This window comes from Schistocerca piceifrons, chromosome 9 (assembly GCF_021461385.2).
Source record: "Schistocerca piceifrons isolate TAMUIC-IGC-003096 chromosome 9, iqSchPice1.1, whole genome shotgun sequence".
In the NCBI taxonomy this organism is placed as follows: domain Eukaryota; kingdom Metazoa; phylum Arthropoda; class Insecta; order Orthoptera; family Acrididae; genus Schistocerca; species Schistocerca piceifrons.
The window spans coordinates 188,622,872-188,633,253 of record NC_060146.1 but is presented as its reverse complement, the minus strand read 5'-3'; positions in this window follow the sequence as shown (position 1 = coordinate 188,633,253).

Below are 10,382 nucleotides of genomic sequence, written 5' to 3'. Positions count from 1 at the left end.
ACAAAGGTACAAAGTACTTCATTAAAGAACATAACAATACAGATAACATTTGTAGTAATAGGAGCTTTACAAAAGAATAGAAATAAATGTATAGATCAGTGTTACAGGAATTATGACATAAGTAAATACATAAAAGGTCTGAATAACTTTCGAAACATCAACTTCACACGTGAGCATTAAAACAAAACAGAACAAATAATGTCTAAACATCTTTACAAAGTAAATAACATAGTATTAGAAAAATTCTACAACATAACAACATCAGCTAAACACATAAAGACAGGAAAAACACAAACACAAAAGGGAACACAAACACATAGAGGGATAACGCAAAAGGAAAGGACAGGGTTTGTTTTACTGCAGTATTTTGCATGGAGATCTCCCTTCGTTCATCACTATTCCCAAAAAGTCATATCTAAGCCTGCTTTCTGTATTCTGTTCACATCCTCTTTCAAAAATTTTTTCTCCACTGTACACTACTTTTTTGGCCAAACCATTTTCTTATAGCTTCTCAATGCATTTCTTCCAATTCATCATAGTTAGTTTCTTATATAGTCTACCCCCTCTTAAGCCAACATAAATCTACTGAGCCCAGATATATATACCAAGGTACGAGGCAATGCAGCAGCACATAACAAATTAACACAAACAGCAATGACAAAAATATGGAAATTGGCAAAGCAAGCAGCAGTATATATAAATAAGCAAATCAATTGCAATATTACAACTAATATAAGGCAATGTGCAGCAAACAAGAAAAATAAATCCGTAGTAAAACTGGCTTAACAGAGTAATACAAAGTCAAATTCAGTGACACTATGCCTGGCAAACAGCAGCAGCAAATGCTATATCTTATACCTAAACATGACAAAGCTCAAGCAGAAAAAATATTACACTAAAGAGAACAATGCAGATAAGGGAAATGTATATTCACATCTTAATGTCTATGTAATTAAAGTGGTGCACCAAAACTTATTCTACAAAATAAATTACCAAGTACTTGAAAAGAAAATGATGTATGCAGTTCCTGTGAAGGGAAATGTCTTTTTGTGCTCCCTCATTCTTTTTGGAAGTATATCATAAAATTATTATTTACTGGGTCTGTAGACATAAAATATTTATATTAGTACATCTATTAAATTTTATTTTAACCAATGCTGCAGTGGAGCTAGACACTAGATATTAAACAAATTGAGCAATCTCTCAACTAGAAATACAATAGATGTAAAAATGTTTCTCATCGTTTCATTAGGAATTTTAGTAAATATCATAAATTAAGAGCTCCACAGTGTAATCATATGTTTTCAAGTTTGAGCGTGTCATATTTGCGATGCTTTCTACAAAGAAATGTCAATAGTGAGGATAATGGCCTCTTTTTCTTTTTCTCCACCTGTGCCTCTGAAAGGCACACACTAATGCTTTTTTCCAGGCAACTGTCGCACAGCTGGGTGTGCACGACACATTACGTGAAGGTGGTCACTTAACTTTCTTACCGAAATATTTACGACACCAGTTTGCACTACAGTGACAGTCTCATATAAAAATTTCACAGGTCGAGAATTTGCGTTGCAAATCTGTAGAAACAAAAACCATTGAATATAACAGTGTGCAAAAAAATTTCGCCTGCATTGTGATACATTCACTCATTGACACACATTTCATAACTCTTAAAGTACGATTCACAGCTTACTGATCATAAACATACCTCAACAGCATAATACACATCGTCATCGTAATAATAACATCATAACAGATCAATCACATCTCAGAATCATTGCAGCTTCTTGCAATAATTTCAAGACCTTCAATAAAGTCATCTACCTCAAACGTACTTCAAAAATCATGATCGCTTACCAAATACATCATTCAAAGCTCTCATAGTATCACAATGGTTCCGAAAAAATATGAACAGTTCACAAAGTACAGACAAAATACAATTTCATAAGTGTGAAGTCATCCAACTGTGTAATTACGTGAACATGTGTCACTGACATAGTAAAAAAATGTTTGTTTCTCTGTTAAATGATCAGATAGCGGTGTATTTTATGTGTTAGAGAAATAGGGTACTGATGTGTAAAGTTGTATAAGCAAATACCATATTAGCTAGGGCTCCTTGTGCTTGCCAAACACATGGTACACCAAGTAAGCGTGTACCCCCCTGAGGATTAATGTAATTATACCCTCAGGTGTTACAGATTACACCAATGGAATGAAATGTATCACGGAAAACTTTCTTTGTAATTCAAAAATCTTGAAAAATAAATGGTTCAAGTACAAAATTAATCACTCAAATGCGTGTCCTGTAGCGCTAAATGTGCGTCTTGCTGTAAGATAATTCTGCGGAAGTGTCGTAGTTATCGTTCTCTGTAAGCAAAGTTCTGCTGAAGTCAATGTACTCACCTCATCATAAACAGAAGTGAAATGCTTTGCGTATAGATATCGTAGTTATTACATACCTTACCATGATCAAGAAAGTACTATAATGTAACGTATTGTTATGCTAGGGAAAAGGCTGTCTCATTGTAGCTATACCACAAAAGTTACTACTAAAACATGTTTTACTTTCCAGAATAATACATAAAAACTGTGCAGATATAAAACAGATACACCGCAAAAGCAACAATGTAAATTGTGTCACACATCAGTAGTGTCGTGATTGTAGCTGTCAAAGAAACCAAATGCTAAGTCATCTTTAATCTCACAGAATGTACTTCAAATAAAGAATGTCTGTTCAAGTAAACCAAAATGTTGCATTAAAATCTCATTAGCAGTATATGTTCTAAGTATGTAAGCTGTATATTCGTTATGTAATCGTGCAACTAACAAGCAAGAATGTACAAATAACAACACTGTGTCGTCTGTTCACTATAACAATGCATTCGTAATTACTGTCTAAATATGTTCCCTAGGTTCTAGACTGGATAGTTAATTTTATAACATAGTTGCATGTTAACAGTTTCTAAGTGTGACAAAGTGTACTAGAAATGTGAAGTGAAAAGTTTTATGGAAAAGACAAAGTTAAAAAGCAGATTATCTTTCAATAAACGGTTTTACGTGTGAAATGTGGTGTAAGCCTTTACTCTTCCTAGTACGCAGAGTTTCAACTTAAATGCAATTATCATGTGGTATACGTCGGATTATGTAAGGTCCATTGTGAACTAGAAAGAATTTGTGACTCAAGTGTTTCTTCTTATGTGACAATGAATGAGCTTTAATGAGAAATTTCTGACCAATATATAATTTCTTTGCATTTGCTTTACCGTGCAGTTTTCTCCTTTTGTCTGCTGCATATTTTATATTTTTAAGAGCCAAATCAATTATGTCTTTGTGTCGAAGTTTACGTGTATTCGGAAAAGGTACAAGCTCTCTGATTCTGTTCGGTGGTTCTTCATTCTTCAGTACAAGAGTAGGTGGTAAAGCAGTGGAGTCATGCGGCATTTCATTCAGCACGTTTTGAAATAAGTGTAAATATCTGATTCTTTCTGTGACAATAAAGTCTGCAAAGCTTATTGATTTCTTTTATAATCCGTTCAGATGGGTTACAATGTGGTGAGTACAATGAAATAAAAACAGGTTTGATTTTATGATTCCGAAGCATGCGTGACCAAACAGCACATCTGAATTGCGGTCCGTTATCTGAAATGACTTTAGCAACGTGGCCAACTTCACGTAAGAATTTTTTAACAAAGGCGTTGGATACGGACCGTCCAGTGGCTTTACGTAACGGAGTGAAAGAAACAAATTTTGAAGTAAGTTCAACAGCGACTAGAACGTATGAAAATCCATTCGATGTTCTGACACGGGGTCCCAAGAGATCAACTGCAGCAAATTCTTTTAATTTAGAAGGAATGATAGGAAACAATAGAGCACGATGTGAGATAGTAGATGGTTTCACCTTTTGACAAAGTTTAAAACAGACAAGACTCTTCGAATTCTCTTTTCCATATTGTTAAAATAACAAGGCGTTCGAAGAATATCATAACATTTTCGTGGGTCAAAATGTGCGTAACTGAAATGAATGTACCAAATGAGCTTTTTAACAATATCATCTGGAATGCAAAGTACCCATAGCTTGTCATCAACAGTGCAGCGTTTGAAGAGTATGTTGTTTCTAACCAGATAATAATGCTGAATCTGAGTGTGTGTCTTTTCATGCCATTTACTTTTGATGTCTTGCCAAATCGGATCTTTATCTTGTTCATGAGCAATGTCCTTTAAAGATGTTGTGATGAAATTTTCAAAGGCGACTTCCTGAATGTAAAGAATACTGAAATTTTTCTCGAGGGTGCCTTTTGTGTTACTTTTCTCAAGCCCAGCCGGTGCGCGTGACAATGCGTCCGCAACAATGTTCTCCTTGCCGGGAATGTAGACTACTGTGAAGTGGAATTCTTGCAGAAACAATGCCCAACGTTTTAACCTGTCATGATTTAATTTTGAAGACATAAGAAATTGTAATGCACGATGAACACTGTATACTTTTACGTGCTTACCAGAAAGAAAGAAACGGAATTTGTTAAATGCCCAAACGATCGCTAAAGCTTCTAATTCAGTAACGGAATAATTTTTTTCAGATTTTGTTAGCACTCGGCTAGCAAAAGCAACGGTTTTCTGAACAGTAGTGTCATTTTCTTTAGAAGAATCCGTGCTAAGGCAGAAATCTTGTGACAGATCTGGATGAGCTAGTATTGGCGCGTTAAGTAACGCTTCTTTCAAAGAATTGAATTCCAACTGTGCTTGTTCGTCCCAGTTCCAAATAGTATTTTTTCCAGTGAGAGAACAAAGTTTTGGTGTAACTAGAATTTGCATATTCAGAAAACGACGGTAAAAATTTACGAGACCTAGAAAACAGCGGACTTGTTTTTTTGTGGATGGAACTCGAATGGCTCTGATTGGTTCTAACTTTTCAGGATACGGCTGAATGCCTTCAGAAGAAATAATGTGTCCCAAAAACTTCACCTTTGTCCTCCCGAATTCGGACTTTTCCAAGTTAACTGTAATTCCAGATTCTGCAAAAATATGTAACACGCTGTTGAGGATGCGATTGTGTTGTTCCCATGAGGCTTTTGCTATCAGAATATCGTCCACATATAAGGTGATGTGACGTTTTAAGAACTCAGGTAATATGGAATTTAGCCCGTGAATGAATGCTGCTGAAGAAATGTTCAAACCAAAAGGAAGTTGCCTAAACAAATGAAACCTGTGTATTTTCTACATTCTGGATGGAGTTCGATCTGATAAAAGCTGGATCTGAGATCAATAGAAGACTTTTACACCATTAAAATTTTGAAGAAGTTCTTCCAACGTTTGCGGCCTGTCTGTTTCAGGAATGATGATAGTATTGATTTGTCTCGAATCTAAGACAAGCCTGATCGATCCATTTTTCTTTTCAACAACATGTAATGGATTGTTGTATGAGCTTACTGCAGGCTCAATAATGCCCTCGTCAAGCATAGATTGTATTTCTGTTCTAACACGGTCCCTATAATGTGCCGGAATTGCGTATGGTCTAACACAAAATTTAGTATGCTCACGAACACGAAAATGGTATTGAAATCCCTTGATTGTTCCTGTTTTGTGAGTAAAAACCGTGGAATGTGCTTGTGAAATCTCAAAAAGGTCTTGCCTATCAGTGTCATACCAATTCTCAATTGTTTGAATTTTATTCTGAATTAACTCATCAGTATCAAATACGCCGTCGATATCAACCCTCTCAGTACTTGCTGTGTGATTGTTAGTGTCAAGATCCGTCGAAAATTCCGAACTGTTGTCTAACAGGAGGTGAAGCCGATTAATTTCTTCGTCATGGTTTGAGAGCCAATCTTCAAATTTCAAAGCTATTGACTTACTTTCTTTCTCTAAACTTATTTCAGCATCGAGAAAGTTTAAGATTGCTTTGTATTCATTAAAAAAGTCTACTCCCAATATAATTTCCGTCGACAATAATGGAACAATAAGAAAGTTCATAGAGAAGCAGTGGCTTTGACAAAAGAATTCTAAGTTGGTTTGTTGGCGTACATCTACACTTTTTCCAAAGATTGCACCTTGTAATTTAATCTTACGTAAAGGAAGTGTGGGGCAATAGTTCGATTTGTTGCATTTTCTAAAGGCTGTTGCACTAATTACTGAAATGGGACTGCCAGAGTCAAGTAGTACCGTAAATTTTACGTCATTTACTGTAATGTGAATCACAGGATATGCAATGTTGTTATGTTTTACGTCGTGTTCCTGGAGTAAGATGTCCCTAATGTCTTCCAATTTTACGTAATGACTAGCTACGGCAGCTGCGTCGTCAGTTTCATAAGTACGCTTTGTGGCTGCCAGCAGTATGAGTTATTGGCTATTGTGTCTTTGTTGGCGCGCGTCGTTATTGGGATTTGGAGACCTAACTTCTAAAAATTCACCTTGTCGAGAGGGACCTGCCCTGTTTGAATCCCGCCAGTTCTGATGCAATTCAGCTCTGTCGTTACGATCATATCGTCTGTCGTCATGTTGGTAGGTTCCATAGTTTCTTTCTTGTCGGTCACGTGGTGGAGAATTTATCCCTGAATCGTAACTTCGTGCTGGACCATTGCGTCTAAAGTTATTCTGTCTCCCGTAATAATAATTGTTTTGGTTCCCATATTGTCTGTTTCTCTGATTGTCTCTGTGATAGTCACTACCGTGGAGAGGTGATCTTTCCTTGTAATTATTACTACTCTGCCAGCGGTTGTCATACGGGTGGTGTTTGTTTTGGTCACGATTTGTGTTGTGAAAATAGCCTTGTCGTGTCCAGTAATTATTTCTTTCATCGCGGAATTGCGACGGATGTGACCTGTAATTGTTGTGTTCCTGTTTTCGCATTCTGCGATTGTCAGTGCCAATTTCTAATTCTTGTAAGAGTCCCTGAAAAGCTTCAATGTCGTCTTTGCAACATCCTGCCAAAATAATATGTCGTAAATGTTCAGGTAATTTGATTAAGCAAATGCGGATGAGTTCTGAGGGGCTGTATGGGTTTGACAAGTACTGATTCATGTGCAATATGTCTTCAAAATATTTCACAAGACTGGAAAATTCAGATTGTTCGAAATGTTTCATCATTATGATGCTATGTTTTACTCGGTCCTGTGTAGCTTGAGACCAATATGCTGAGAGGAAGGCATGATAAAATTCTCCTTCACTGTGGCAATCGTGAATGACCGATCGCATTCTTACAGCTGGCTCATTCTCTAAGTAGCCACACATAAATTCTGATCTGTGCTCTAATGACCAGTTGGGAGGAAAACAATGAGAGAACTGATGAAGCCACGCTTGTGGATGAATGTCGTTGCCGGAATTCTTAAATGTTTTGAATTAACGTGTAGTAATAAACAGCTTATTGTCAAAATCATCATGTCGGCGAGTCGCATACCGGTCATTGTTACTTCGTTTCGGCGGTTCCATCTCAAAATTCGGTGTACCTTGCCAATTTCTTGCATAATTTCCGAAGTACCCCGTGTTATTATTTTGTGGCTGTTCCGTATTTCTATATCCCTCTTCCCGTATTGAAGCGGGAGTGTCTTCCGAAATACGTAATTCTTGTATTACCTGTGTCAGCTGATCTTGTATTTCCCGGATTTCTCTTTGGCGTTGCGTATTAATTTGATTCTGATTTTGTTTGAATTTCCTAATTTGTTCACACTCTTCTGTGTCATTAAAGACTACCGGTTTTGTGTCATTCAGATTATCATCTACCTTCGTAGATAAATTATTTAGCTGATCCGAAAGTTCAACTACATTCTCTGATAATGAACTAATTTCCTCCGTGTGTCTTTCTGAACCAATTTTCAGAGTATCTACTGAGTCCTTTAAGTTTTCCTTAGTTTTTGCAAGTTGCGTAACCGAATCGGTAGATGCTACTGAGTCCATTTTAGCTTGCAAGGTCTCATGATTTTCATGAACAATAGTTTACAGTTCTTTTATGGCTGCTTCGTGATTCTGTAATGCATTTTCATGCCACGAAAAAATAGGTTGAAAATGCTCACAAATTTGTGTTTTTACGTCATTACAGACTTTTTGACATTTCGATTCAATGTTATGTAACTCAGTAGTTAAATCTTCACGTGTTTGTTCAAGCACGGTGTCTAACTTTTGAAGCTTTTGCTGTGTTTGTCTCTGATTTTGTTGCATTGTGTCTAACTTTTGAAGCTTTTGCTGTGTTTGTCTCTGATTTTGTTCCATTTGTTGCATTAATTGCAATAATAATGTATTAGTGTCTGGAATCTGTTTCTCTATGCTTTTTGGCTGTGCATTTTCACCAGCAACATTCACATTTTGACAAGCAGAAAATGTGTCTTGACTCATTTGAGAAAACGGTGAGGACCCAAAACCTGAGTCTACAGTAGTTGCAATATTGTGTTCTGTCATTTTGGATTCCTGAGGCGAGCTGTTTCCGACAGATCGATCGATAATGCTTCCCTGTTCACTACTTGTTTCATTGTCTACACCATTATTTGCCGCCCGCTCCATTTGCCTATGCACAATTACCAAATTACTACTTCGAATGTCTGTTAATTCATTACACAGTGGTGCTGATAAGCTACGCTCATCGTCACTATTATTTCTCAGTTTACTTTGGAGCTTAGTGTTGCGTTTTTCACACGCCATTATTGTCACAATATTTCACACGATAACACAGAAAAGCACAATTTGAAGAGCAAAAATAAGAGAACACATTAACATAGCACCGAAAATAATGTCTAGTTAATTGCAACCGCAGCTGCGAAATACATGGTGCATATCTACATGCATGCCACAACTGTTTTACTGTACAACAATGAAAGACTGCAACTACAAAGGAGATTCTCTCTACAATTTCGCGCTAGCAATAAACAATAGCTAAACTAATTACACAAACTACAAGAAAGAATCAGAAGATTCCAGTGAGGTATCCTCGGCTAAGGGTCGACATATGAAACGTCCCCTTTGAACAATTATAGAAGACTGTGCTTAAATTGACACACAATATTTTTTTTAACGCAACGCAGTCTGGAACCACACGACCGCTATGGTCGCAGGTTCGAATCCTGCCTCGGACATAGATGTGTGTGATGTCCTTGGGTTGGTTAGGTTTAACTAGTTCTAAGTTGTAGGGGACTGATGACCTCAGAAGTTAAGTTCCATAGTGCTCAGAGCCATTTGAACCACTTTGAACCACTGGTGATTCGAAAGGTTATATGTCTGCTACATTATGGTGCTCCAGCCCACTTCGCCGTTAACGTCGGGACGCATCTCAGTCGTGTCTTCCCTGGTCGATGTATCGGACAAGGGGGTGCAGCTGCGTGGCCTGCGCGTTCACCGGATCTCAACCCGTGCGGTTTCTGGTTATGGGGCCATCTCAAAAGCATCGTGTATGCAGAGCCCATTCCAGGTTTGGAGACAGGGGAACAGAGTATTCATGCTGCTCTTGACACTGTTCGGATGCAGCCTGGGCAATGTGAACGTGCGAGACAGAATATGCTACGGCGCTTAAACGCATGAGCTAAAAGCACATCGTTTTCAACACATGCTTTCAATACATACTGTAACTGTGGCTGCATAGTACAATGCGTATTAGATCCCTCCAATCAAAGTGTGTTTGAATAAATGGTCTCTAGCACGGAAATCACGCATTTCCGGGCAAAAGTTATTAGACTGCTTGAAACGTCCCCTTTGAACAATTATACAAGACTGTGCTTAAACAGACACACAATATTTTCTTTTAGCGCAACGCAAACTGACTTTCAATAATCCCTACAAAAGAGTGGGCCTGACTAACATTAACCTATACCTTTCACAAATCACCTACCTCACAAAAATCTTCGTTACTCGAACTACTGCAATACAGCGAGCGCCACTACTGCCAGCTAAATAAAAGATTCAAACTACGGAAGGCACTAACTACTGATAGGCATAGTTAGAAAATGAAAGATTTTAATAGAGAACAAACAATGTATTTACCTTAATAGTCATAATGTATATAGCAGTTCATGACATCCATTCTTACAAATGTACTGTTTCTGATGGACACACGTCCAGACCATCCGCTCTCAGTACTCCGCCATCTCACTTCCCCACATCCACCACTGCGGGCGGCTCACCTCCAACTGCGCAACGCTACGCGCTGTTAACAGCCATCTGCCCAACACTACAATGGCAAATATTACAACAATGCTAACCAGCCACAGACTGCACACAGCACAGCCAGTGATTTTCACACAGAGCGCTACGTGGCGTTACCAATAAGAAAACCTAAGTAGCCTACTTACATGCTTTTTGTTTCGTATCCTCTCATCGGTCAACCCCCAAAGTTTGCGGACGGAAGAAAAAGTCATCGTGTATTAACAAAGCTGTAAAGTAGAACAGGATAAGACTTAGCTCATCTACGT